At 40.6% G+C, this 24,412-nt stretch overlaps 1 pseudogene; it reads left to right on the top strand.

Moving 5' to 3' along the window:
- The first annotated feature begins 1,012 nt into the window (after positions 1 to 1,012).
- The window catches only part of LOC101617776, an 87,981-nt pseudogene continuing 64,581 nt past the window's right edge, over positions 1,013 to 24,412 (top strand).

Genomic DNA, 24,412 nt, shown 5'->3' with positions numbered 1-24,412 from the left:
TATGAAGGCATTAAGAGACGTGGGGCATTAAAGAAAGTACAGTGAGGTAAATCAACATTGTTTTTTAAATTCTACTTTTGGTTTTTATAGTGGCTGGTGTATCAATCAGTTATCGAGAGGATCAGAGCTAATAGAATGAATTGTACTGAAAGAGAATTTGTTGGATTAGTTTATGGCAGTACAACAATAGCTGTCTGCAGACCTGAGAGTCAAGGAACCCTGTAGCTGCTTAGTACATGTGGCTGGATGCCTCAGCAGTTCCACTCCAAGGCTGAAGGCTTGGAGGCTTCCTGAAGAGTCTCTGGCCTTCAGTCCACACTGGAAAGCTGAAGAAAGATGAAAACTTGGTTTTAATACTGAGAAAGGATAGTTGAACAGAGTATATATGCATAGAGTAAATAGTGAGCACTTGGGAATAAGGTGCCGCCAGGTAAAAGACACTCACCAGCCAGTAGCAGGCAGCCAGGTGAAAAGTGACTGTGTTCTCTCAGACCTTCCTTATATATAGCCCACCAATGCCAACAGGAGGACTCACTCTGAAAGAATGACTTCCTCCTTCAGTTAATCTTTTCTGGAAGCAACTTCATAAACTTGCCCAAGAGGAATGTCGGCAGATTCCAACCACAGAACTTAACTATCACAGTTGGGGTGGAACACATGCTAGGGAAACACTCTGCCACTGAGCTACATCCTTAGCCCAATTAACCCAACTTGTATTTCCAAATGCTGAAGACACCTTGAGAATTGAAAAATGCAGTGTCATAACTAAATGACATCATTTATAAGATTTTGTTTTTAACAATTTATCACACTTTGATTTATTCTTCTTTCAGAACAGTTTAAAACACACAATTCTTCAACTGTGCCCTTGAAATTATATTGGAGGTTAGAACGGGTGGCTCAGAGAAACACTACTTTGACTTTGATTCCATACCAAGTTTGAGTGATCTCAGGGCATAGAGGGAGTAATTAGGGTCCTAGACACTGGCCCAAGTTGCATAGAAAATCCAAGATGGCCTGCTATTTTTATGAATGTTCACTAGAATTTGTGGGAAGGTTGCATGTATGTGATTTTGTTGTGAGGGGTCATCACTTGAAAAATATGCTATTACTATACAGGAAATACATCAACTGTGTCATTGCCAGGGTTCAGAGGCGGCTTTCTCAGAAGCGGGGTGCAGATCTTCTAAAGATGTCACTCCCGCCAAAGTGGCCTCACCAGCTTCAAGGTGCTGCACGGGAAATTGGTGCCAACAGGTGGTCTCTTAGACTAAAAGGTAAGTAAAAGGCAAAGGGCCAATTTGACCATACCCTGTCTAGGACATCTGATGGAGCATAGCATTCCTATTCCTATTAACCAGCCCCATCTCAAGAATATTAAAGACCTTGGGAAAATAGCATATGACATTTCACTGGTGACTGTCATAGTCAGGTTCATATTGCTGGCAGAAATCATCCGACCAAGAGCAGCTTTGGGGGCAAAAAATGGGTTTGTTTTGGCTTACAGACTCAAGGGGAAGCTCCATAATGGCAGGGGAAAATGACGACATGATCAGAGGGTGAAAATCGGTCTCTGGCCAACAAAAGGTGGACAATAGCCACAGGAAAGTGTGCCAAACTTTGGCATGGAGAAACTGGTTATAACACCCATAAGCCCAGCCATAACAATACACTGCCTCCAGGAGGCTTTAATTTCCAATTGTCATTAGCTGGGGAACCAAGCATTCAGAGCACCCAAGTTTATGGGGATCACCTGAATCAAACCACCACAGTGACTTTTTGGAGATCACTTGATTTTGTAGGTATTATGATCATAAGAATTTACCTTTTAAGGGATTTTCTTAGAACTAACTAAAAAAGAGTACCCAAAGATGTTTACACAGCATTCCCATGAGGTTTTCCAATCATTTAATACATTTTTGTTTTCCTTAACAATTTCTAGAAATGAAGTTCCCAGCATCCTCTTTCCAGAAAATTCCTTAATTATCCTAGCAGTTTTGCCAAAAGTCTTTTGTACTGATGCAAAGAACTGTCCTTAAGTGCAGCAATGCTTTTCAAGGTTTCTGCTTTAATCAAACAGGTATTCTCTGGAGACAACACAACACTAATTCGTGGTCATTTCAGACCCAACTAGAAACCTTCCTAGTGAGCAAAAAGCAAAAGGAAAAAGAAAACTATGACCAAAAAGGCTAGTTTCTTTTGTTTTTTATTAGAGTATCACTATTTAGCCCAGTCTGGCTTTGAACTTTCAACCCTCCTGAGTCAGCACAAGTGCTAGCAGTCCAAGTGTGTGCCACCATGTCCACCTAATAATCTACAAAAACTGCTTCTGGTTTGATATTTTAGAATGAGAACTGTCTTCGTTTGCTTGGGTTGATGTATAAAAACAAGTGTCATGAGCTGTATGGCTTACAAAGAACACAATCAACACGTTTCCTGAGTTTTGCAAGTCCAAAATCAAGACCACCTGTAGACTCAGTATTGAGTAAGGGCTGCTTTCTAGGTCACAGAAAATGGCTTTTCACTGTATCCCTGCATAATTGAAGGAACAAACAAGCTTCCTTGGGTCTCTTTTATAACGGCACTAACCTTTTGTTAGGGCTACACCCTCATGACTCAATCACCTCCCACAGGTCATACCTTTTAAAGCATCATATTGAGAATTGGTATCTCAAAATATGGAAATTTTGAAAGACAATCACATTCAGACCATGGCAGGTATTTTGTGTTTCTTTTAGGAAAAGAAGTTCACAAAGCCCCATCCTAAATGCTCTTTATTTCAGTTCACATTTGAATGAGCCAGAACTCTATAGTTTTCTATTTCCACTTACTCTCAGGTGAACTCTTGTAGCCCCATGGCTACAAGTAACAAATCTAAGGAGATGTCTCCTACCTTTAAAGTTTCAGCCTCGACCTCTCTCTTAACATGGACTGAACTGGTCCCAAACTATACTCTTTTTTTTCTTTTTTTCTTTTTTAATTTTTATTAACATTTTCCATGATTATAAAATACATCCCATGGTAATTCCCTCCCCCAAACTATACTTTTAATGGCCACTCCAATCTAATTTTCAACTCTTTATATTATTACTTCAGCATTGACAGTACCATATCATTTATACTTAATCTATGATTTGTACCAGCTTGAAGCTTAAGACTTTGAGTGTGCATGGTAGGAGTCACATCTTCACTCTGGCATCAATACTTTGTAGTCAAGTCCGGGCAAACCGTAATTAGAATAAAAATGTGCTTCTTTTTGGCCTTTTGAGGTAGGGTCTCGCTCTAGTCCAGGCTGACTTGAAATTCATTATGTAGTCTCAGGGTGGCCTTGAACTCATGGTGATCCTCCTACCTCTGCCTTCCTAGTGACGGGATTAAAGGCATGCACCACCATGCCCAGTCAGGATTGAGTCAGGTGTTATATATAATATTCTTTTTAAAAAATATTTTTTGGGGTCAGGGAGATGGCTTAGTGGTTAAGGTGCTTGTATATGAAGCCTAAGGACTCAGGTTCTAATCCCCAGTACCCACATCAGCCAGATGCACAAGGTGATGCACATATATGCAGCTCATTTACAATGGTTAGAGGCCCTGGCACACCCATTCTCTATTTTTCTGCCTCTCTCAAATGAATAATTTTTTTATTTTTATTTATTTGAGAGAGAGAGGGGCAGGGGGAGAGAAAGAGAGTGAAAGAGAGAGAATGGGCATGCTAGGGCCACCAGCCACTGCAAATGAACTCCAGATGCCTGTGCCACCTTGTGCATCTGGCTTAGTGGGTCCTGGGGAATCAAACCTTGGGTCTTTTGGCTTTGCAGGCCAGCAACTTAACTGCTAAGTCATCTCTCCAGCCTTTTTTTTTTTTTAATATTCTTGATGTAGGAATATCCAAAGGTGGTACTTCTTGAGAAATGCCAGTAGATTGCAGTTGCTTAACCCTATTGCCATGAAAACATGTGGTGAATACCTGTTTACAGGTATGCATCAGCAAAGGACATATATAACTGGAGGCAGTCCTGTAGTCAGAAAATATCCTGGTCTGGCCTAACTCAGCTTAGAAATATTACTATTCTAGGCTGTAGTTTACTCTAAGTCTCTGTAGCAGCCTTCCTCCTCAACCAGTCCTACCTCAAATGTCTTGCAAACAGTACCAAGCTCAGCATCAGGGGAAGAGTAGATACTCAGAAAATGCTTATCACTTTACCTACTCATACATAGATACATTCATTCATTAAAGGTATATGTGTCAAGTGTTTACTATATACCAATACTGTAGGTGCTGGGATCCAGTCATGACCAATCAGTCAGTCTCTTCTCTAAGAAATCCATGATAATGTAATTGATGCTTGTACTGCTTAATCACTGGTTGTTAATTTGACAGGATTTAGAATAACCATGGAAACAAATGTCTGTGAATGTTGACAAGGAATTTTCTAGATTAGACTAATTGGAATGGGAAGACTAACCCCACATGTGTGCAGCACCATTCTGTGGGCTGTGTTCCCAGATTGAATAAAAAGGAGAAAGAGAGCTGAGCAGCATCATCCATTGCTCTCTTTACTCTCTCTGCTCATATGGTCCTGGACTGCTTTCCCCACCTTGATGGACCACATCCTCTGGAACTATAAGCCCAAATAAATTCTCTACTTAGCTAAATGGTCTATGATCAGGTATTTTGTCCCAGCAATGAGAAAATAACTGATACAGAGATTTAGAGAAAATATAAAGTGGGGAGAAGGGATAGGGAGTTGAACAAAAATGAACAAGATATAATCTTAATGCAATTTTACTGAGGAAGAGACATTTGAACAGAGAAACTTGAACAAGAGAAAGATTGAAATTATGGGATTATTTTGTGAAAGACAGAAGGAAGAGCAGATTCCAAGGCCCCAAGACAGGAATGCAATTGACATAGACAAAGACTTGAAATTAGCCATTTGTCAATCTGATTGTTTTGATTGTTCATCTTGCCATTTCCCCCCATGATGGCTGAATTCTCTGTGGCTCATTGTTTGTGTATATATGTGTGTCTCTATGTGTTACATATGTACATATACATGTGTTTGCCTAAGCATTTGTTATTTCTTTTATTTACTTCCTTTTGTGACATTACTGATCAAGCTTTTGCCTATTTTTGATTGTGCTGTCCTTTGTGGCATTTTAGTTTGTATTTTTGTGTGTTTATTTTGAGACCTCATCTTGTTATATTGCCCAGGTAGGCTGGAATGACCCTCCTACTGCAACCGGTTAGATTTATTTTTTTGTGTGTGTCCTCTACTAGATTTTTTTTGTCTACTCAAAGGTTAGAAAGATATCATCTTATGTTTCCTTGTAAAATCTTTATTAAAATAGCTTATACTTTTCATTCTGTAATCAATATTCCAGATATTTGTTCCTGTCATAAGGCAAGAGCCAGGATTCTTTTGATTTATCATTTTTAACTCATTCATCTAGCTGCTCCAACAGCATTTGCTTAAGGTTTTTCTTTCCGCTTGAATGGCAATGGAGTATTCCATTGACCCTATGTGTTTAAGTCCATTTTCCTTATTTTGTTTGCTTCTATTAGTTGTCTGTCCTTATTAAGGACTAATCACTAGCTTGATTAATTTTGTAGCAGGTTTCAAAATCAGATCACGTAAGTTACCTTATATATCTCTTCCTTTTTAAAGTCTGTTCTCAGCTTTTCTTGGTCCTTTAGTGATTGTAAAATTTAGAGGGCTGGGGATGTAGCTCAGTTGGTAGAATGCTTGCCTTGCACACATGAAGCCTTGGGTTCAATCCCAAGTGCTACCTCAAGTGGCAATGGTAGCACAGGCCTATAATCCTAGCACTAGGGAGGTGGAGGGAAAAAGATCACAACTTAAAGTCATCCTCAGCTACATAGTGGGTTTAGAGCCATTGAGAGAAATAGAGAGGAAGGAAAGGAAGACAGGAAGGACAAAGGGGAAAAAAGGAAGGAAGGAGAGAAAGAGAAAAACAAAGAGATTAATTAGGCAATTTGATGACTTATCTTGTTCCATATAATTTTATGGATTTAAAACAAATATTTCTGTGAAAAGTATAATTGGAATTTTGATGTATACATATCGAAACAGATCACATTGCATCATATGAACACATTAACAATATGCATTCTTCCGATCCAGGAACACAGAATTTTTTTTCGTTTGTCTACTTTCTTTAATTTCTTTATTAATGCCTCCAAATATATCTTCCTTATTTATGTTTATTCCTAGTATTTTGATGTTTTTATGACTTTTTAAATGAATGTAAAAATATTTATTTGCAATCAAAGAGAGAGAGAGAGAGAGAGCAAGAGACAGAATGGGCACACTATGTCCTTTAGCAATTGCAAAGGAAATCCAGATGCATACACCACCTTGTGAATCTGGCTTTATGTGAGTACTGGGGAATTGATCCTGGGTCATGAGGCTTTGTACAAAAATGCCTTAACTGCTTAGCCATCTCTATAACCTCCTTTTAAATGATTTTTTTTTATTTTTTTATTTATTTATTTGAGAGCGACAGACACAGAGAGAAAGACAGATAGAGGGAGAGAGAGAATGGGCGCGCCAGGGCTTCCAGCCTCTGCAAACGAACTCCAGACGCGTGCGCCCCCTTGTGCATCTGGCTAACGTGGGACCTGGGGAACCGAGCCTCGAACCGGGGTCCTTAGGCTTCACAGGCAAGCGCTTAACCGCTAAGCCATCTCTCCAGCCCTTAAATGAATTTTTAAGATAGTTTATTGTTAGTGTATAGAAATACAACTGGTTTAATTTTGTATTTCGTTATTAATTTATCAGAGAGAGAGAGAGAGAGAGAGAATAGTCACACTAGGGCCTCTAGCACTGAAAACAAACTCCAGATGCATGCATCACCTTGTGCATCTGGCTTACATGGGTATTGGGGAATCAAACCTGGGTCCTTAGACTTCACAGGCAAATGCCTTAACAGATAAGCCATCTCTCCAGCCCCAACTAGTTTTTATGTTTGGAATTTTTGTATCTTACAATTTTACTGCATTTATTAGTTTTGATCTTTTCTCAGTGGAATTTTTATGATTTTATACATATAAGATCACTTGATTGTAACATTCAATTTCTTCCAGACTTTAATGACTTTTTTTTTCTTTCTATTGCCTGATTATTCTGGCTTAGACTTCCAGTGCAATCCTCAACAGAAATGGCTAGAGTGGACATCCTCGTCTTTGCCTTGACCTTACTGAATATGATGCTTGATTTGGATTTTCATAGGTAGTCTTTAATGATCCAGTATATTTATTGATAGAATCTCAAAATCTTGTAAACTTTTCTTTACTCTTTGTCATTCTTCCCCCAACTCTTATCCTTCTAACAGGTATAATTTCAAATGACCTGTCTTTGAGCTCACAGATTTATGCATTTGTTAATCAAATCCTTTAACATTCTCTATTGCACTTTTATTCACTCATTTGTTGTACTCTCAGCTACACAATGTGTGCTTGCTTCTTTTGTTTCTTTGTTTTTATGTTTTTATTTATAACCATTTGGTCATATAATATTTTCCTGGTTTAGTAGGGCTGTCTGTGTTCTCTTGTAAAGAAGAAAGAAGCTGATTGAGTTCTTTTAAGATGATTATTTTTAATACTTTGTCAAACAGTTTATAGATCTTAATTACTTTCCTGTCAATCACTGAAAAATTATATTTCCTTGATTCTTCCATGTTTTTTTAAATTTTATTAATTGTAAATTAGCATATAAAATGATGGGCTTTACTGTGATATTTTTATATACATTTGTCAGTATGCTTTTCTTATTTGTCCCCCTTCCCCCATTGTCCTCTCCTGTCCCCTTTGTTGGTCCCTTTCCTTCTCCTTCCCTTCTGCTTTTCTGACACATAGATTCCATTCCCCTATCTTCTTTACTTTATTCTTTGCACTGATGTTTGTGCATTTGACAGAAGAGTTCACTTTTTCTAGAATTCATGGACTTGTTTGGAAAGTGAAAGATCTTTCCTGTAGGAAAGTGTAAAGGTACCAGTCACATGAAGTGCAGCATCTTGGACCTCAATGAGGTCACAGAGCATATATTCTGCATGTCACCTGTCAGTAAAGACTCCAGGCATGTTTAGTGACCATGAATATGGGCATCTTTAGAGCACTACTGCACTGGGTTCTTCTGTGGTGAAGACTATTGGGGATTTGTAGAAGCAGTGATGAGTGAGGGGTATTCCCTCATGACACCAGGGCTTACCCGAGGCCCACTAGTGGAGGTGGAGCACTGGTGTTTGATGTGTAGGGTCTATGGCCACATAGCCCATTAAGTGTGAATATACATGGAGGTCCTGTGGCTAGGGAACATGAGGTGGTAGCAATGATGTTTGGCCCAAACCAGGGAAACAAAATGAAATATTTTAAAAGAATAGACTCACTGTAAAGCTTATCAAATTTAGAAAATTTCCTTCTAATCCTAATTTGCTGAAATTCTTTCTATATTGTAAATGGAGTCCTAAATTGTAAGTGGTCCTGAGTTAGTTTTCTACTACTGTGTAACAAATGTCTTGTATAGGATAGTTGTGTTGATGACTTGGGGTTTCAAGAAAACACTGGGGACATTGGCAGAATTCAGTTCAAATGGTCTTAGAGCTGACAAACTCAGATTATACAGACCACTCACCATATACAATTTACATTATACTAGCTTGTGGTAATAGTTTCTATCTGTTCAACATTGTAATATTGAAACAGTGACTGATTCCTCCAGTTAGAATTTGAATCTGATTGTGTCACTTCTTAAAAAACAAAAACAAAACAAAACAAAATAAAATAAAACAAAACAAAACAAACAGACAAACAATAAAAACCTTTGAACACTGATAACTTGCTCCTGCCTGCAGAATATGGTAACAAAAGCTTATCGTGCTCTGTCCCTGACCTCTCTCCAGTTACCAATCATAAGCAGCCTATTTTTGGAGTTTCAGGATATGTCATGCACTTTGACATGCTTGTAGCAGCACATGGTAATTTCTCTACCTGGAATGTTGGAAGTCAACTTCTCTCCTTGGAGCAGTACATGCTGCTTTTTCATCTGGAGAAATTTTTTGTCACTATTTGTTTTTGTAGACATGGTCTCATGTGGCCTAAGCTGGTCTGAAACTTGCTGTGGAACTGAGGATGACCTTGATCCTCCTATCTCTAACCTCAGAGTGCTGGGATTATAGCAATGTGCCACCACGACCAAGTCATCTGGGGAGGTCGTATTCAAATATTCAGGCTATTCTCAGATAGCAATTCTTCTATCATCTTTCATCAGCTATTTTCTCCTTCAGACCCCAACCTATCCTAGGAACATGCTTTTATACTGAATTGAATGTCTGTGTCATAATCTGTAGTCATCTTGAAAGTGAGGAAATTATCTTTTTAGTTTTTGGCAGAAGCATATAGAAGTGCTAAAGATGCAGAGATGAGGAAGGCAGCCAAGATGAAAATTCTGAGCAATAATTAGACAATTACAGTAGCAGCAATTAGTAACCTTAGCTAGAGTAACACACAAAGTATAGTTGGTGTATACAGAAGGGAGAATTCGGTTGCTTTGGGGTAAAGATAAAGGTGGAAGGAACTAAGGGAGACTTTCAGAGGATGTTCCAATTGTACTGGAGGCATAGGACTTCAGAAGGAATGGATGTTAAATGGCAATACATTCTAGTACAAGTCAAGGCCCAAAGGCCTGTAATGGCATAGTGCATAACTGGAGGGGATCTTAGCTCACCCATAAAAAGCTAAATAGGGGCTGGAGAGATGGCTTAGCAGTTAAGCGCTTGCCTGTGAAGCCTAAGGACCCCGGTTCGAGGCTCGGTTCCCCAGGTCCCACGTTAGCCAGATGCACAAGGGGGCGCACGCGTCTGGAGTTCGTTTGCAGAGGCTGGAAGCCCTGGCGCGCCCATTCTCTCTCTCTCCCTCTATCTGTCTTTCTGTCTGTGTCTGTCTCTCTCAAATAAATAAATAAATAAATAAATTTTAAAAAAAAGCTAAATAGAAGAACTTCAGATTTTATGACACTTCCCAATTTCACCACTAATGATTTCACGAAGTGCTATACTAAGGATTATTTTCTTGTATTTTATAGAAATATAATTCATATACCATAAAATTCACTCTTCAAAACAATTGAAAAAGATTAATATATTCACAATTGTGCAGGTATTACCTACACAATTTAACTGCAAGACATTTTCCTCACCCCCAAAACAAAATCCTAACCAATCAAGAAGTCAGTTCTGCCCTCTATCCTTCCCTTTATTAGCTTCTGGTGAGCACTAGAGCCCTGGCTATCTCTATAGATCTACCTGTTCTTGAGGCTAAGGATATAGCCTCAGTGGTAGACAGCTTGCCTCACATGCTCAAGGCCTTGAGTTCCTTCCCTAGCACCATCACAATGATTTACCTACTGTGGACATTGCACGTAGCTGAAATCATACATGCTTGTCACAGCACATGTTAATTCTTGGGATGTTGCAAGTCAATTCCTTTTCCCTGAGCAAAGGGTACATTTGTACTTATTGCTCAAAATACTTATCTTGGCTTCCTTTCTCATCTCTTCACTCTTAGATACAGATATAATACTTTACTTTTGTGAATATTCTTTATCCCCTTTGCACATACATTTTTTTTTTTTTGATGCAAGGTCTCACTCCAGCTAAGGCTGACCTGAAATTCAATCTGTAGCACAGGCTGGCCTAGAAACTCAAGGAAACCCTCCTACCTCAGACTCTTGAGTTCTGGGATCATAGGTGTGAGCAATCACATCTGGCTCCTTAGCACACTATTTTTAAGGTTCATCCATCTTATAGCATATCTCAATATTTCATTCTTTTGGGGCTGAATCGTGTTCAGTTGTGTGGATAGACAGACAGTATTTGTTTATCCAGACATTCGTTCCAAGGAGGATTTTGAGGCCAATTCTGAGAGTGGGAGAGAGAGGGGGGGGGGAGGGAGAGAGAGAGGGAGAGAGATGAGAGAGAGAGAGAGAGAGAGAGAGAGAGAGAGAGAGAGAGAGAGAGAGAGTTGTAGCCATGGATATCTGCCAGGATGCTCCGGGAGAGATTCAAGCTGCTCTTCTTCCATGAGCCACAGATTTTTAATCCTGCTAATAGAGAAGGAAGAGTGTCATTCACAGATACTGCTCAGCATGACCTCAGATATCACACATTGATGACATTGCACACTTGAGGAAAAATGATAATTGCTCGAACATTTTGTAAGAGTAGTTCAGAGCTGTGACAGATCCTAAGAATTCAGAACTAGAGGGATGGGAGGAAAGCAGTTGATTTCTCTCTGCTTTCTTGTGCAAAGACAGAGTATGCCATCTATAGCTTCTTTACATTATTTCTTTTCACAAAATATCCCAGGGGCCTCCACACAATGAGTGACACTGTAGAAATGGGAGGAGATGTGCCGGGAGATGCAAAGGTAAGAGAACAGAGAGAAAAAGACAGAGAGCTGCGCCTTACTTCCCATTTCCTGCCCTCGAGTTTTGTGTGCCACTTAGAATCCTTACACTGCCAGCTCAAGTGGGATTCTATTCTTTGCAGCAACATTCCGGAAACTCATGAGAAAGTTTCTCAAGCCCAATTTGCTTGGGCCCAGGGAAACCCTCCCTTCTTAGACTCAAGCATGTGTTTATCCAAATGACCCCCGGGGGCAAGGATTCAGATGCATATTCCCAGATGCTTGTTTATCAGTGGAATGTGGGGAATGTTGTTCCCCACTTACTGGAGACCCAGAAATCCTGCTGAAATATCCAGGGATCCATCACTGACCTTCCTTAAACTCCTGTGGGGGGCTGCTAAGGAATCAAAATTTTATTGTTAGATATAGGAAAGTGAACAAAATGTAAATTTACTGCTTGAATAGTTAAACTACAAGTTAACCCAAAGGTAAAAATGTAAAACATAAACAATCAGAAATATATTCAGAAATGTCTTCTCCAGGCATAAAAAGCTTCAGTTCAACAGATCTTAATGCAAAGCTTCAGAAAATCACTCCAGTTGTATACTTAGGATCAAAATAAAAACTAAATAATGATGAAAAGATAAGTGCAATGATCTTTGAAGACCCAAGATTGGAAAACTGGAAAGAGGAAGCCAAATAACAGAAAAGACAAACAGTCTTTCTTTCAATGCTAATAAACTATTTTTTTTCCCCTCAGCATTTTCAAATGAGGGGGGGAGTAGGGCAAAATCTAGGCAAACTTTCTCGAAAACAAAACATACATAGGCCTTCTTCCCTTTGAAAAAGAATCAGGGCTGACTCTATGCAGACACCTGCTACCTGGCACTCAGCCAACTTGCTAACCAACCTTGGGTTTCAGCCCAATTAGCTAAGCACGTGTTATCCAGAATGGGTTAATTATTCCTACTGATTTCCCAAAGTATCTGATGGGATTATACAAGGAAAGGTGGACATGAGCTTCTTTTACAAGGACTTTTCTGAAGGAAACAGCATTTTATGCAATCTTGAAAATCCGTGAGACATCCCTACAAATGCCTCATGTCAGAGCTGGCAAGCACCTTCTAGACTCTCATTATCCCAGCCACTCATCAAAGAGGGAAACTGGAGCTTCCCCAAAGCTTCCAATAAACTCCAAGGAGAGAGAAGGCAAATAGCAAAATGAAAGGCAATAAAAGTGATGGCTACAGACACGCTGCAGAAACAAGAAATATTTGCATGGAGTTATTGTGAATTAAGTGATAGGTATTTACATTGTACATTAATTCTTTGAAAATAAAACGACAGAATTGGAGGCAGCAGAAATTGATAGGCTCTCCAATCTTTGCCTGTCATTTCTTCCAGCAGCATTCCTCTGTCTCAGTGTCTCCCTCTATAAATTGGCAAGTAGGAGACTTTTCAAGTCAGAAAGATGTCATGATTATAAGCACAGGCAGCTTCCAATTTGCCTGTTCCCTGGATATGAGCTGCATTTCCTGAGGAGATGTGGCTGTTCCTCCAGGTGTCGTCCTGAAGATTAAATTCATGCTTCAAAACAGCCCAGTTTTCCTTCCTAATGTAAAAGGTAGTATTAGGTAATGAGAATCAAGATGCTAGAAGGATAAAATTTTGTCCTAATTTCCTCTCATCCAGGCCAATTATCATTTATTGAGCACTTACGAAGTGGGAACATTGGTTCAAGCATATTCTTTACTTTGTTATATTGAATCCTCCCAGTCACCCTGCAATGTTTGATCATAACCATCAACTTGATTGAGCTGAGAAATGTCCAAGAGACCAGTGCAGCACACCTCTGGGTGTGTGTCTGTGTAACATTTCCAGAGTGTAAGGTTTGGGTTGGAGAGGAAGGTCTCTGAGATGGACTATTTCTCAGGGGTCCAAGATTTACTGAATGCCTGGTAAGAGAATGGTGGGATCCTGAGCAAAAGGAAAGAATTTTGAACACGCAGCAAGGGAAGGGTGGTGATTATAAGGCTTCTTGGGGAAAATCTTGTGCTGTGAGGGAGGGACCTTGCTTGGGATGTGGGGAACAGGACTAGGAGTTGAGCACCTGTGACCCAAGCCTATGGGATCTAGTTAAGTGGAATGCCTGCTCTGCTAAAATCTTGAGGAAACTAAAGTCTGGAATGTCTTCCTCACCCATGGTAAAAAAAAAAAAAAAAAAAAAAAAAGGAAAACTTGACTTTGTCCCTTTGACTGAGACGATTACAAATCAGTGACCTGGGTACATGGGGTGGGTGGAGGGTGCTTGGGACAACTGTGGAGAGGGGGAAAGAGAGGCAGCTCACCTAAAATCTAACACAGAGATGATTAGATCAAAAGGGTGTTCTAATGAATGGTTTTATGTTAATCCACTAATGGGTTCAGACTTTGAATAAACTCCTGGGAGGTGGAAGAATGGTGGAAGGCATGTCTATTTGGAAGACAGGGTCACTGGGGACCTTTGAAGAGCATATTTGGCCTCACTATGATCTTCCCATTGCTCTCTTTCCACTTCTTGGTTGCTGTGATATGATCAGAACTGCTCACCACCACATCCCCACCCTATGGTCTGCCTTACACAGGCCTAAAAATTATGCAGGCTGGGCTGGGGAGATGGCTGGGTGGTTAAGGTGCTTGCCAGGTTAGATTCGCCAGTACTCGCGTAAACCAGATGCAAAAGGTGGTACATGTATCTGGAGTTCGTTTTCAGCAGCTTCAGGCCCTGGGATGCCCATTCTCTTTTTATCTGCAGCTTGCAAATAAATAAAAATAAAATAGTTTAATAAGAAAAAATAATGCTGGCTGACAAACCATGGGCTTATACCAGTAAAACCTTCTTTCTTTATACTATCTCTCAGATAAATTAGGTTATTTTAGAATGATTTCCATCATACAGACAACAAAAATGAGACAGGGAGAATTATTCTGCATATTGGATGAAACTGAAGTTCACAGATTATGCCTAATAAGGAAGGAAATAAGTCTCACATTTAGTTCTCCCTTGTGCACTAAGTTAGAGAGGTATCCCCAACAGATTGTGGAGCTCTTCTGTGCATTTTCTCCTGTAACCACCAATAGAATCAGGTCAGTTGCTAGCATTCCTCTGCTACAAATAATTAAACAGCATCAGAGAGTTCAAGTAACCTGTCTCAGGTCACACAGCAAATAAGAGACAGTAGCAATTCAAATATACATCATGCCCTTATAATAAGTAACATGTTATGTACTACACATTCTACAGCACTGTTGATATATTAGATATTTAAAACAGTGGCTTGAATGCATAATGTACAGTTACCATAACATGAGCAGTGCTCTAAGTCCTTTGCAAGTTTCAAACTAGTTTTAGTATCATAAACAGTCTTGTGAGGTTGAATCAATTGCTCAAATTTTACAAATGAGGTATACATAGGTGGATTAAATCAACCAAGGTTAGATTACCAGGGAGTCTATTAATTTCTGCCAGGTTCTGACTCGACGTTTGCTATTTTCATAAGGAGTAATAAAAGGTCTTTTCAAGACGGAGGAGCTAGTTAACACCAAAGGTTCATTTCTGCTTTTAACCAAATGGGGGAGTGGGAAGCACAAGTGCAGGCCAAGGGGAAACTGCCTAAAAGTTCCATCAGTCCAGTCCATGGTCAAAGGGGAGCATCTCAGGCTCATCAGTGGCTGTGCCAGCTTGTGCTACATGATGGTCATGCACAGTAGAACTCTGTGGTATGGCTTTTTTGTGCTTACTCCCAGCAAGGACAATTGAGCAGAACAGGGATTCTAGTTCTTCAACTGCACATGAACTTCATTCAGTGGCATGTAGTGAGTCCATCCCCGAAGAGAGCAGGATGCCTGCAATTCAGAAACTCACTCATTGGATGGTGGTACTCCTTCAGCAGCCCTATCATTTCTTTCAGTTCCATGCTTGTTTCTGATTTCCATGGACAATTTTGTCCGTATGAAAGCAGGATTTAGATATGCCTCTAGTTGTATTCCCAGCCATCAGCTGGAGTCAGCCCCACCAGAGAAGAGGAGCTTAGTTACAGATCTCAGAGGCAACAGACACAAGATTGTCCTTATCAAATTGATGAAAGTGTTAGATTTAATTATACAAATACAATAATTTGGTGGCCTTTCATACTACTTTCCCCAAGGACTGCTGGGTGGGAAAGCCAATTCATCTTGCTGCTTGATTGCTTTAGATGATTATAAACTGCTCCCTTGAGAAGAGCCGGAAATCAGTTATGATCTTTTGTCTCTCATCCGAGGTACAATTTCTGTGAATGAGCCACAGATTTCCCCATGATTTCACTCTCAATTCCCCAATTATGTGACTATTACCATGAAAGCTGTGGAGAGTTAACAGATGGAGGCCACCCTCAGAAGAGGCCCGGGGACCACTGAGACTTGTAAATGATGGCTCTACCCATCCTAACATCTGGATGGGCAGTTAGCTCCTAATTCTTATGATGTTCCTGCTTTTTTTTTTTAGCTCTTTGGCAAGAAACCAGAATGAATGTGTGCTTTCTGGGAAGCCAAGTAGTTCACTAGGCTCTTAATAGCGCTCTTCCAATGGCTGGTCAAGGAGACTTCTGTTCTCCCATCTACCAAAGTGACAGCTCTCTGCAGGGATAACCAACCAATCACTTTTCAGTCGGAAACTTATTGTCTTTCAGAGAATACAAGTAATTTGGAGATCTGGACTTCAGCTTTCTCCGTGTCTCTAGCATCACTCCCTCCAGTCCATACAACACATCTCTCCTGACATCATTCTTGCTCAAACATAACTAATGAAGCCCCAAGGACTGTGCATGTCTCATCCCCACCAGCATGTCTGTGGGCAGAGAAGGCTGGAAGGAATCTGTTGATTCCCTTGGTGCGTTGAGCTTCAGGTGGAGAGTGGGTCCTGTGCTTTCATCCTAGAGTCCAGGCCTCCTAGCCTGAGATCACTGGAGACTGTCACCTTACATCATTCACGTCAGTTCATGATCCTATTGGGGGTCATCATTCATCTCATTTCCTACCTTCCTATCTATACTCTGGCTTAACTAACAGCACTTCCTGTCTCCTCCTTATTCAGATATTGGTAAGGTTTGCTCCTCCCTTTTGATCTTTTTCAATTGTTTCTGGCATAATTATGGCTATTCCTATTTGATATGTCTCCTCTTCCTTTAATGGGAAAGCAGAACCTACTTACTTTTTACTTTCAACCTTATATGTTTTTTTTTTTTTAAGTACACTTCAATGGCCTTACATAATTGTGTACAGTTCTACATTTATCATCTGAATAATTACATTATACAGGTAAATTCATCAGTCCTTAAACATTTTTATGCTTATTTTCTATCAGTCTCTATTTCCAACAACTAGGCAACCACTAATAGCTTTGACATTTTGGGATATATTATATGAATGAAATAAAAAATCTGTGATCTTTTATGACTATTTTCATTCATTCTCTCATTCATAAATTATATATAAATATATACCCTTACACATACATATACACACACATACATACTCACACGTGTATTTGTTTATGTGTGTGTGTTATAGGAATTGGGGTTTCCAGCTAATATGCCAATATGATATGGAAATTTGGGGTACCTATGAGAGCATTAAAGTCTTCATCGTTGACCTTCACCCAGGAGTTAGGGTGCCAGATTCTCACAATCACTGAGTCAGTGGCCTTCAAGTTCTTGTCTTGGGAATTAAAAGGAAATGAAATCCACAGACCAGAAGACAAAAGAGAGATTTTATTTCATTTTAGGGAAGGTTTAGAGGTTAGGATAAGGAGATCTCAGAGCTTAGAGCATCAGGGAAGAAATAAATACAGAGTTCTTGCCTAAGAAGGCAAGATGGAACACCTGAAAAATGCGGAGCACCCCCTGCCCCGACAGAGCTTAAGAGAAGGAATGATGGCAAAGCTCCTGTATAGCAGGCGGGAATTTCCAGAAATGGAAAAGCCCACCTAGAGACCCACACTGAGGTCTTATCTAGGTTCTGGATGGGGGCAGAACTGACAAGCCCTAGGGAAAGACTCAGGTTGAGTTTAAGGAACAACAGATCTAGGGAGGGAACTTCTTCAAGCATAAAGAGATAAGGAGAAGGGCTACAGGGATGGCTTAGTGGTTAAGGTGCTTACCTGCAAACCCCAAGGACTCAGGTTTGATTCCCCAGGACCCACGTAAGCCAGATGCACAAGGTGGCATATGCGCCAGGAGTTCATTTGCAGCAGGTGGAGGCCCTGGCATGCCCATTCTCTCTTTCTTTCTGTGCATGTTTCTCTCTCTATCTTGCTCTCTCCCCTGCCTTTTTCTCTCTGTAAAATGAATAAATAAATACAAATCAATAAAAGTGATAAGGAGAAGTCAGATCTTTCTCTGACCTATAGCAAAGTGGAGACTAAGGACTGGCTCAAGGACATTTCCTCACTTTTACTTTTGGGACCTTGTCACTCCTAAATTGTCACATTTGTATATATAACAGTATTGAGAATTGAACATAGGGCCTCACACATGGTAGGCAGGTGGTTTATCACATACCCCTAGCCCCGGTATATTGTCGTGGTTCACCCATGTTGGGGCTCCTATCAGTACTCTATTACTTTCCCTTTCTTATTCCTGCTCAAAATCATTTGAAAACACTTTCTTAATTTCTCCTTCCTCACCTCCTCTAAATAAAGGTGAGGCCCCCACAAATAGCTTCTGCTTTATCTCTAGAGTCACCTCACACACTTGCACAACTCCATCACTTCCTACTCCCATGATGCAAACATATTGGTCTTTCCTCAGATCTTCCAGGGTTTTCGAATCTCGTCTTTGTTTTCAAGGCATTTATTGCCAAGCTATTTTAAATATTTAAAAAATATTTTATTTTATTTATATATTTGAGAGAGGGAGAAAGAGAGAGAGGGAGATAGAGAGAGAGAAAGAGAGAGAGAATGGGCACGCCAGAGTCTCCAGCCACTGCAAGCAAATTCCAGGCACACACATGTATTATCTTGTGCATCTGGTCTACATGGGTCTTGGAGAATTGGCCCCAAGTCCTTTGGCTTTGCAGGAAAATGCCTTAACTTCTAGGCCATCTCTCCAGCCCTATTTTAAATATTTTGTTTATTTTTTTGAAAGAGAGAGAGAAAAAGACAGAGAGAGAGAGAGAGACAAAGAAAGGGGGTGTCGGGGGGGGGGGGAGAATGAGTGTGCCAGGGCCTCTAGCCACTGAAAATGAACTCCAGATGCATGCATCACCTTGTGAATCTGGCTTTCAATAGTTACTGGGGAATTGAACCTGGATCCTGTGGCTTTGCAGGCAAGTGACTTAACCACTAAGTCAGCTCCCCAGCCTAGGATCCCATCTTTAGCAGAGTTATAAGCAATGCTGTACAGTACACTTTCCCTAAACTCTGTTCCCTCCAGCACGGACACATGCATTTCGTGTAGACAATTTCAACCCAACTTTTATGTACCTTTTAGAAGGAATTCCTGGGGCTGAAGAGATGGCTCGTTGACTAAAGCACCCATGTTCATGTCTGAGTACCTAAATTCAATCCTCAAATCCTGTGTAAAAAGCTGCAAGGTCAGGTGGGATTCTTCAATCTCATCATTCTGATAGTGAGATGGGAGGTAGTGAGCCTACATTCATACACACAGGAACACACACACATGTATAAATATATATACATAAGTTAATAATAATAACAATAATAAAAGGCTTTCTTCTCAGGAGTGGTGTAGTTCAGTGCTAGACTACTTTGCTTTTCATGTGCTAGACCCCAGAACTGATCCCAAGAACCTAAAACAAGCAAATATTCATTCACTCAGAAAAGTCTTCTCTGATCCCTTGGGATTGAGTCTGACTTTCTTTTGTAGGTTCTCTAGGATTCCATATCAGGACTCTCATTACATATGGAATTAGATTCTGATGTATGCAATTGCTTTTTAAATGCCGGTCTGCTCTGTCCCTTTTCCATTTTGGCTTCACATCTTCAGAGCTCTAACTTCTGCCGTTAGAGTCTCAGTGCTCTATGTTTCCTATTATGACTGCATTGGTTAAAACTAACCCAGGCCCTGGCACGTTGCCCACCTGCTTGACCTCTTGCCTCTGGCACTGCAGATACCAGGGCTTCTCCTTCCATGCTCAATTCTTTCAGCATAACAGGAGGTCTGCACATTATAGACCACAGTTTCCTAAATGTGTCCAAAGGTAAAGATGTGCTGCTTTCAACTGATACCATTAACCTGTTGAAGATCAATGCAACCTAACAGTTAGAAGGTAGTTGCTACAAAGTGTCCAAGAGGCCAGCCACATGGGTGGAATGGAGGGAATGTGGCTGTGTGATGAGAACTCGGGTGCACTTCTCAACTTTTCAAGTAGCTCCCGGGAAGGCCGGGGGCAACCTTGTTCACCGAGGTGCTCACTAACGCTTTCATGTAATGCCAATTCCAGCGCGCTGAGCGGCACTTTGACTGGCTGTTTGTTTGATTCTGCTTTCAACACCTCTCTTGAAAATATGACATATGTCAGAATGAATCCAAGTAGCCTTTGGGCCAGCTTTTACGACCACACAAAGCTCTCCACCCATTGGGCACACTGAAAGACACTTGATGCTGTTTGAGAACACTCCTCTTAATCTGCTGATAACCTTTTCTGTCTGGCTGGCAAGACCTGAGAAAACATTTCTTTTCTGTTTTGCACAAAACAACGACAACCACCAACTGTTAAAAACCTATCTCTTTGTACTTATGCATCTTTACTTTCGAGCCTTGGCATGAGCTTCTTAAGAAGCAAATGGACTAAATGAATGAATGTCAATCACAACAACAGTGGTGGCAAGTAATAATTCAATTCAACAAGCAGTTATTGAGTGCTTATGATGTGCAGAGCCCTGTGCACAGCCCATGGGGGATAGAGATGAATAAACTGCAGTCTCAGCCCTCCAGGAGCTCGTGATCAGGAAGAAGAGACAGACGCGCACATAAATAACACTAATAAGGATGACACTGGAAACAGGAGACGAGAAATGCAAGCAAAGGGCTATGGGAGTGTGGGGAGGAGGAAATTAATTTCAACTGAGAACATCAGGGGAGCTTCCTTGGCAGAGGGAGGAATTACATGGGACACAATTTCATTTTAACAACTTGTAAAGGAAAAAAAAAATGCTGCTGAGACTAGCCTATCCTAGCTCTTTCTAGACCAGGTTGGATTATTTTAGAAGCTCAAAATTCACTTTATTGCAATTAGTTAGCCTTATTGGCAGAAAGTTGAAGGAAACTCCTTGGGGCCCAACAAACTCCAGATCAATGCAGCTGTGCATTACCCATTGGGACATAGAGCCTGCTCTAAATAACCTCATGCCCAGACAGCTAAACCATCCCCAAATCGGTAAGTGGCACTGTGCCTCTGTTGCTAACCTGAAGTCTTCTTTCACTTTTACGTGTTCTTAGACCCATCTGGTGGGGTGGTGAGTGCAAGTGAAGGAGCTTCTCTTTAGGAAGGGCCGACAGACTACTTCTTACCTTTCTTTGTGTCCCTATTGCAAATAGGATTTCATCCTCCTCCATACCTGACCTTGAGAAAGGTCAAATACTCACACACCCTAGGGACTACTGAGACCTTACCAATTTGCATTTTAACAGGGACCCAAACCTTTACTACTGGGAGAATGATGGGCTGCATGAGATCCTTGGTTGGGCCTTACCTAAACCTGAGATGACTGCTTATTTGACCTGAGGGTGGAAAATAGTTTGCAGTTTGGTGGGAAATAGTAGTTGCTCCATTTAGTTAAAAAGAAGAAGGAGGAGGAGGAGGAGGAGGAGAAGGAGAAGAAGAGAGAAGAAAAAGAAAAAAGAAAAGAAAGAAAAACTTTTAAAGGTTTAAGGATGAAAGGACTTGGAAAACTGGAACAACGGCTACTTAGCATTTCAAAGAAGTGAGTAACAAGTAGTAAATACTGTGAACCTCAGAGCCCCAGGATGTGACCTCTGGTTAGCACTCTCAACTCTGTCCTTTTTATTTTGCCAGTCTTTCTGGACACAGAGGACTTAGAAACCCTTTGCGGTTTGAGCATAGGGGATGTGCCCACCAGGCTGGATTGCTAGGTAAGCCACCTGCTAGCAATATATATGAATTTGGACAAGTGACTTGAACTCTGAGCTGCATGTTACTCATCTGTCAACTGGGACCAGTGATTGCCACTTCATGGAATTATGGCGAGGATTATTTATGAAATCAATGCACTCACAGGGTCTAGCATAGCATACAGCATAAATAGGGATGTAGTGTGAGCATGCACATGCACGCACACATGCACCTTTGCTTCTGCTCTGTGCTTGAGATGCCCGTTCCTTCTTTCCCTCTTCTTCCTCTTGAAACCAGCCATTGTATGAGAGTGAAACTAGCTTTTATTACCTTCTGTGGTTAACCAGTGAAGTTACCTCAATATCAAAAGTTTCCTCCACATCCAGCTTACTGAAGGAATGATTGAGGGAGTTTTCTAGCAGCTAAAGGAGCTTGGTGAGGTAGGGAATCATTCTTTTTTTTTTTTCTTTCTGAGAATCCCAGCATCTATCTCATGAACATGGCAGCTTACATTGCATGCATTCAATACCTGCTGGTATACCTACCACATACCCTTTTGCTCTTTTCATAATGTAATGGGAATTTTGGAGCACCTTACCAATGCCAATGAACCAGTAAATTTAGGATAGCCCTGGATACTTGTCATATGAGTTTAAGAATTAAAATCCATAGGCCAGAGGGTAAGAATTAAAGAGACTTTAGTGCATTAGGAGAAGGAAAGAGGGGGCTGGAGAGAAGACTCAACAATTAAGGTGCTTGCCAGCAAGGTCTGGCAAACTGGGTTTCATTCCCCACTATCCACTTAAGCCAGATGCACACTGGTATATGCATCTGGAGTTCTTTTGTCGTGTCTAGAGGCCTGGGCCCATACTCTTGCTCTCTGTGTCTGTATCTCTCTGCTTGCAAATAAATAAATAAATTATTTTAAAAAAAAAAAAAAAGAGGAAGAAAGAGGAAAAAGTACAGAGAGCTCCTGCTGTGTGGAAGGCAGAAAGGGAGTAGTGAACCCATGTGGGAGAAAGGCTCCCCTACCCCACATTTCAACCCATCAGGGCCTAGATGAGGAGGACTTATCAGAGAAAGGATTTAGAAGTTGAGGAAAGGTGAAAAGCCAAAGAGAGACCTGCCCAGTGAGTAACCATCTATGTATAATCTTAATTTTGTTGGCTTAACCCTCAGATGCACATGAACCTGAGAAAGAGAGAGAGAGAAAGAAAGCTGATTAGTCTGGGCTCATGAAGGTGTTGACACGTTTGGGTGAAATGAGAGAGAGCTGATTGGATAAGTTTGGATCAGACACTGAATTTTGGTTCTGCCAGAGTGCGCAAGAAGAAGGAATCTTTTTAATTCCTTCTTTTGGGCCCTCTCCTGACTAATTCCCCACTCTATTTGAAGGGCAAATGAATAGAAGTATTTTATCCTGAGATAAGTGGATGCCATATAGAACATAACAAAACAGTACCTGAAATATGTGCAAACAACATGTTATCTTCTGGTCTAGGAATAATGGATGTGGGGAAGCCCAGTGAGTAGCCATGTCCATCTGTTTCTCTAGTCCCTTGGCATAATTTATTTTTATGTACATGTATATGTGTTTTACAGTTGTGTATGTGTGCTCATATGTGTGAGGGTGTACATGTGCATGTGGTGTGTATGAGCATTGAGGACAGAAGATGACCTCCAGTGTTATCCTGAGATGTGCTACACACCACTTGTTTGAGCCAGGGTTTTCCAATGGCCTAAAGCTCAGCAGTTAGGTTAGACTGGCTCACCAGTAAGCTTAAGGGATCTTCCTGTCTCCACAGGGGTTTCTGAGCTTCACTGGACTTTGGGATGATAGCCATCTGCCGCTATGCCTGACTTTATGTGGGTACTGGAGACTGAACTCAGGTCTTCATTATTGCAAAGTAACCATTTCACGAAGACCTTCCCTTGAATTTATATACTGTACTTATGCTGAGAACTCATAAATTCACACCCCAGGCCAAAACCCTTTTCCTAAAATCTACTCATGTTTAAATCTCCAACTCAACATTTCTACTTGAATACGTAAAATATCTTGAACTCAGTATATCCAAAAAATAGTCTAGATCCCCCAACTCCCAAGGCAGTCTGCTCTTAGTTGCTCCAACCTCAATCCATGGAATTGCCATTCATCAGTTATTCCTGTAAAACATCTTGAGTTATTCTCCACTTTTCCTTTCTAGAATTTTATATCTATTCCATCAGAACTCGTACTGACTGCCTTCAGTACAGATCCAGAATTGGCCATGTCTCCCAGCCCTGCATTGATACTTACCTAGTATAAGCAAGTATAAAATCCCCTCCTTCTGAGTGCTAAAAGAATTTGTGAATGTGGTTCAATTCTTTCTTATGGTTCCACTACCTAGCAAAAGTAAATGACTTTTATAGATTCAATTAAAGACTCTAGTCAGCTGAGTTAGAATTGACAAGAAGCAAAAATACACCATATGAATATTAGCTAATCAGGTGAACCCTTAATGGAAATACTATTATGGTGGTTTCAAAAAATACAGATGCACCCTCCCAGTGATGATCCATCTCACAATAAAATTTGAAGTAGGTGTTATAGGCTTTGAACCCTCAATGATCTCACTGTCCTCTCCCTCTGTGAGTACTTCCCCTACAACTCTCCGAGAACTCTGATATAGCTCCATCCTCGGCTTTGCTTTTCCTCGATAATGCCAAGACTATTCTCAGTTCAGTGTCTTTGTATTTTCTAAATTCTGTCACAAATGTTCTTTACCAGACACTCTCACCAATTCTCCTCAAGGGATAAGCCATGATTGACTCCATAGCAGAAAGCATATGCTCATACCCATTCCTGTTAGTCAACAATCTGTACCCTAACTC

The sequence above is a fragment of the Jaculus jaculus genome, chromosome X, assembly GCF_020740685.1.
Source record: "Jaculus jaculus isolate mJacJac1 chromosome X, mJacJac1.mat.Y.cur, whole genome shotgun sequence".
Lineage (NCBI taxonomy): Eukaryota > Metazoa > Chordata > Mammalia > Rodentia > Dipodidae > Jaculus > Jaculus jaculus.
The sequence above is the reverse complement of the archived record's forward strand: the minus strand, read 5'-3'. Positions and strand labels throughout refer to the sequence as shown.